The following is a 6,000-nucleotide window of genomic DNA, read 5'->3' on the forward strand; positions in this document are numbered from 1 at the left end:
TATGTGTATATATATACTTTTAAGGTAGAGATGGGGTTTCACCATGTTGGCCAGACTGGTCTTAAACTCCTGATCTCAGGTGATCCACCTGTCTCAGCTTCCTAAAGTGTTGGGATTATAGGCATGAGCCATTGCACCTGGCCTAAGCTTAATTCTTTCAACCAATTGCTAATTAGAAAATTTTTGAATCCATTTATTACCTGTAAGTCCTTGGCTTTGAGATGTCCTGCCTTTCTGGGCCAAACCAACATATACCTTACATGTATTAACTTATGTCTTAGCTTGTAACTTCTGTCTACCTAAAATGTATAAAACCAAGCTTAACTTGATTGACTAGGGCATATGTTCTCAAGACATCTTTAGACTCTTTTCCAGGCCATGGTCACTCATATTTGGCTCAGACTAAACCTCTTTAAATATTTTACAGAGTTTGGCTTATTTCATTAACAGAGCATACTGTCCCCCATTTCTTTCTCCTTTCTCTTGATAAGACATTGGGGTTTTTAACATAGGTCTATGAACTTGAAACCATTAAATTCCATATGTGTAAAACTATTATCTTAGGAATACAATTTTAAGAGTTTCTATGGTTCTGTTTCTAATCTTCATAGTATATCATGACAATTATTTTTGTCTCTCCAACTGGATTGGAAGACCCCTGTGGGCAGCATCTCATATTCATTAAACAAAAATATCTCAGTAATGTGGATAATAATGAGAACCCAATTCCCGCCTCAGAGAATTATGATTCAGTGTTTATTATTTAAATGAAATTGCACAAAGTGTGTTGGGGGCAGGAATGTATTAGTTGATAAGAAAGAGAAAGATTATTATATTAGAGGAAAAAAGAAAATAATCTGTGTGAAGTTACAAGGACAAACGAATTATGTACTTCATACAGGTAATAATTCCTCAGGAATAAACGTGTGTGTGTGTGCGCGCACGCGCGCGTGCGTGCACGTGTGTTTGTGCATTGTACGTGGTGTAATCTTTGATATGTCATGTGAGTAACTATATAGTTTTGCTCCTCAACATGTGTAGCTGGACCCCTTGCAACAGTATTATCATTATCACGTAGAAGAATGTGAGAAATGCAGAAATTTTGGTCACATCCCAGAACTACTGAATCAAAATTCTGTTGTTCTTTTTTACTGTAACTATTTTATTACATTATAATAATTAGGAGCTGTATGGTTCATGACAAAAATATTGCAAATTTCAGACCACTTCACAGCACATGCTCCTATAACCATTTAAAATTTAAAAATTAATTTCAATTAAAAGAGTGGTCATTCTTAATGTTTGATATGACCAACATTCCTAGGTCAGTGCAACCAAATGATGGAAAACAACTGGATCACACTGCATATGTCCCACAAAAGCAAGCACGATGTACAAAATGTGCATGTTTCAGTTTCCACAAAATACATTCCAGGTAAACATGTTAATTAAGCAATAGTACTAGTAAGAAATTGGCACTCAAAGAAAAAAATGCAAAAGTATTTTCAACATGAAAATACAGGACAGTGGAATTGGAAACTTCTGGATAAAACATTGTAACCCAGTTAGCTCTATTTGGGGGGTGGGGATGGGCCCTCAACATTTCTGCAGATAACTTTTTTTTCCCCTAAATTCATCTAAATTACCTATCATTATCCCAAACAGGCACTTCAAACTATTAAACTAAAACACAAATCTTAGTCTAGCTATGACTATTCTTCAAGAACTCATGTGAGTATCTTTAGAAAGAAGTTTTCATTTTTTGACAGACAGATATCAGTAGTATGCTATTCAATTGCTCAATGCAGAATTCATGCTATCCAGTACTAACACAGAAGTTATTAAATATAAATTCAGCCTTAAAGTAACTGCTTGTTTATAAAAAACATTACTACATAATTATCAAGAAATCATGACTTTTTGACAAACAGAAATCTTAAGATAGTTTTTACCTCTAAAGAAATAAACAGTAAGCTTTACGAGGCTGAGACGGGCGAATCACTTGAGGTCAGGAATTTCAGACCAGCCTGGCCAATAGGGTGAAACCCCATCTCTACTAAAAATACAAAAATTAGCTGAGCATGGCGGCACATGCCTATAATCCCAGCCACTCGGGAGGCTGAGACACGAGAATCGCTTGAAGCTGGGAGATGGAGGTTATAGTGAGACAAGATGACACCACTGTGTTCCAGCCTGGGTGACAGAGTGAGACTCTGACCCCGCCAAAAAACAAACAAAAACAAACAAACAAAAAGTAAGCTTTATGAATTAAATATTAAAGTATTTTTCATTGTAAGATTTCTCGTTATTAAAACATTGGAATGTATTACTGTTACCAGGGGTAGTCCTACTTGTAGATTACCTAAGAAATTCTTTCAGCACTATCGTTATTAAAATCTCCTTCCACTGGATAGGGTTCTGTCTGTTCGTACCAGGTTTGAAAATTCCTACTGTCACTAATGAATTGGGCAGCAGAGAGGTGTTCAAAGGATCAGCCACCACCTGAAAATTAGCTACTAGGTCAAATCCCATTATGATATCTGCCAGATTCTTCTGAGACCTGAGGAAATAAGATGCAGGGGATTTTGATGTGATTTTATGGGAAACCTTCACGGCGATATCCACAGAAGCAGTAAAGGTTATGGTTAGGAGAATTAGAAGCATTAAAATTGCATCAAGTCATGGGGCATGTGGAAGGCAGGCAGGCAAGATGACACTAATATGGAAGGAGAGTCCTAAAATGAGAATGGATATTCAAATATAAACTTTACCTCTTGCACAATTTTGCCCAAGATTGGCACTGAAGATGGTAACATAGGTTAAAAAGTTACAGATTGTGCTGAGCTTGACAAATAAGCGTATCCTATGTAAACGGAATATAAATCATATAGTTGTAAAAAAGCGAAGAGTTTGAGATGACTTTTTTTTTTTTTTGAGACAGAGTTTTGCTCTCGCCCAGGCTGCAGTGCAGTGGCACAATCTCGGCTCACTGCAAGCTCCGCCTCCCGGGTTCACGCTATTCTCCTGCCTCAGCCTCCCGAGTAGCTGGCACTACAGGCACCCACCACCACGCCTGGCTAATATTTTGTATTTTTAGTAGAGATGGGGTTTCACCGTGTTAGCCAGGATGGTCTCGATCTCCTGACCTCGTGATCCGCCCACCTCAGCCTCCCAAAGTGCTGGGATTACAGGCGTGAGCCACCGCGCCCGGCAGAGATGACTTCTTTTAACATGAAGAAAAGGATAGTAAGTGATTTCCTCTAAATCAGAGTCCTAAAAGACACATATCTAGAACCTAAGTCACCTTCCTTCTAGTCCAGTGATATTTTCATCTCACCACACCATCTCACTTCATGTATTTTAAAACAAGTAACATTTTAAGTGTATTAAAAGCATTGTTTTTATTAATATTTATTTTTATTTTTATTTTTATTTTTTATTTTATTTTATTTTATTTTTTTTGAGACGGAGTCTCGCTGTGTCGCCCAGGCTGGAGTGCAGTGGCCGGATCTCAGCTCACTGCAAGCTCCGCCTCCCGGGTTTTTACGCCATTCTCCTGCCTCAGCCTCCCGAGTAGCCGGGACTACAGGCGCCCGCCACCTCGCCCGGCTAGTTTTTTGTATTTTTTAGTAGAGACGGGGTTTCACCGTGTTAGCCAGGATGGTCTCGAACTCCTGACCTCGTGATCCGCCCGTCTCGGCCTCCCAAAGTGCTGGGATTACAGGCTTGAGCCACCACGCCCGGCTAATATTTATTTTTAAAGCAGTAATCTTAAATATGGATCAGACTTGAAAAGTGTTTATGAAATGTTAATTTGACCATTGTTAAGAGACTAGCCAAACCTAGAGATTTTAAAGCTTTTTCACTTCATTGTTTAAAAAATAATAATGTCTTGGCACGCCACCACCCCAAAATCTCAACTTTTGGGTTAATATTTAAAAGTAATTTTTAAGAAAGAGTTTGTTTTCTAAAAACAAAAGCGGTGCTCTTGGTTTGTCAGCAGGACCACCACAGAACGAGAATGTATCTTGTTGAGCTATCCAAACTGTCCTAATCCTTCCCCATTTTGACCAACCAATGCATGACAACACTGGATGACCGTGGGGACACAGTCCATGCTGTGAAACTCTCTATGAAGCTCAAATATCCACACAGGGCCTGGCTTTGCAACCTTGGTCTCTTCAGCACCTACTAAGCTATGACTGGCCCAAACAATCTTTAATATCACAAGCAGAATTAAAACTATCTCCAAAGACTGAAGTTGAATAAAAGATTTAAAGTTATACTATGAAAGAGCAATCTGACACAGGGAGACTACATTTAATTCCTATGATAATTTTTTGTACCTGTTAAAATTCTTTCAATTCTTATAAAAATTTAGTGCCATATAAATATAGCCCCAAAATGGTTGCTATAATTCCAGTTTCATACTGGGTCTGCCTTAACAGGAAATGCTATTAGGAGTCTTTACAGTAATTTATCTAATGTGAAAAGGAAATGGCCTTATAATAGTTTCCATTGCCTTGTAATTTTTTCCATTTTTTTCTTTTTATAGAAAAAATATAATATTTTTGGGAGAGTGACCATGACTAATAGCAGTGGTAAGGGGGACAAAACTTTTGTGAACAGTGTAACTTTACATTCACCAGGGCTGACAAACTACAGGACATGATGCCTAGAAGAAGGATCATCAGGAAGCCCATAAATTTGTGTTCCCTCAATGTTTCAGGAAAACCAATTATAAAGCCTCAACTGAAATTATAATTAGTAATTAATCCATTTATGTGACTGGATAAAACACAGAATAGGGATGATTCAAAAGCTTCATTACTTTGTTTCTCACCGATGTTCACAATTGGTAAGAAAAATAAGAAGTAATCAACTGCATGCACCAAAAAACCCAAGACAGAAATCATAGGTATTCAGTTTCTTTTGTGCAGGCATTGCTAGTTTGAAAACCAAAACTCTGGTAATACTGGCACTTAGAGGAAAAAAAAGTTTGTGCTGTCATTTTAAAATAAGCATTTAAGGTAAAAACTAACAGTTTGCATGGAGCAGGAAAACAATTAGGTAATGCTAAAACAATGCTAATAATTTAGTGTAATGTATAAAAATCACTTTTACTTAAGTATGTCTTAAGAAAAAAGTACAAATTGTATTTACATAATTACACACTTTGTCTTTGACTTCTTTTTCTTCTTATCATCTTTGTTCATCTTTTCTTTATTTCTCAAACTAATGTATGGAAGGCATCATTAACACTCTGTCTTGTCTTTGCTGATGTTTCAATAAAAGGAATCCCCTAACTGCTTGCTAAGTCCTGAGCCTGTTTTGTGTCTACTATTCTAGAAGGCAAATCACATTTTATTTCCTACTACGACCAAAGGCACATCTTCAGAGTCCTTAAATCTTTTTATTTCTTCTCTATAATTGTGCATATCTTCAAATGATTTAATATTATTTATGGCAAATAAACAAAGAACCCCTCCCCCGGCCACCCAGTCCTCATGTACTGGTCCCTCACTGCATTGTACTCTTCTTGACCTGCTGTGTCGAGAATATCCAAGAGACAGGTTTCTCCATCAATTACTACTTGCTTCCTGTAGGAATCCTCTATTGTTGGCTCATATTCGTCCACAAAATGATTCTGAATTAGCTGTATCGTCAAGGCACTCTTGCTTACGCCACCAGCTCCAACTACCGCAAGTTTATATTCAGTCATGGGAGCCGCTGAGCCTCTGGCCCTGCCGCTGCCTTCAGTGCCTGCGCCAGGCTAGCTCCCAGTCCGAAAGGCGGGGGCCGGGAGTAGGGGTGGAGCTTCATCTAAGCCAGTATTTGTCTTATATACTTTAAGTGAATGTACTTATTCTCAAGGTAAGACACTCAAAGTTCATTCCGTTCTTTAGCAATTTATGATGCAGGATAATGTCAAGCTCTAAAGATTCATTTTATTTCAAAGAACCAGCAAATTTCAGTAGATCTTAATGTTACACAATGCAC

General features: G+C 37.9%; 1 pseudogene; it reads right to left on the reverse strand.

Moving 5' to 3' along the window:
• Window positions 1–5,159: 5,159 nt before the first annotated feature.
• On the reverse strand, window positions 5,160–5,722 carry LOC714730 (GTPase KRas pseudogene; annotated as a pseudogene).
• Between the last annotated feature and the right edge of the window lie 278 nt (window positions 5,723–6,000).

This window comes from Macaca mulatta, chromosome 4 (assembly GCF_049350105.2).
Source record: "Macaca mulatta isolate MMU2019108-1 chromosome 4, T2T-MMU8v2.0, whole genome shotgun sequence".
In the NCBI taxonomy this organism is placed as follows: domain Eukaryota; kingdom Metazoa; phylum Chordata; class Mammalia; order Primates; family Cercopithecidae; genus Macaca; species Macaca mulatta.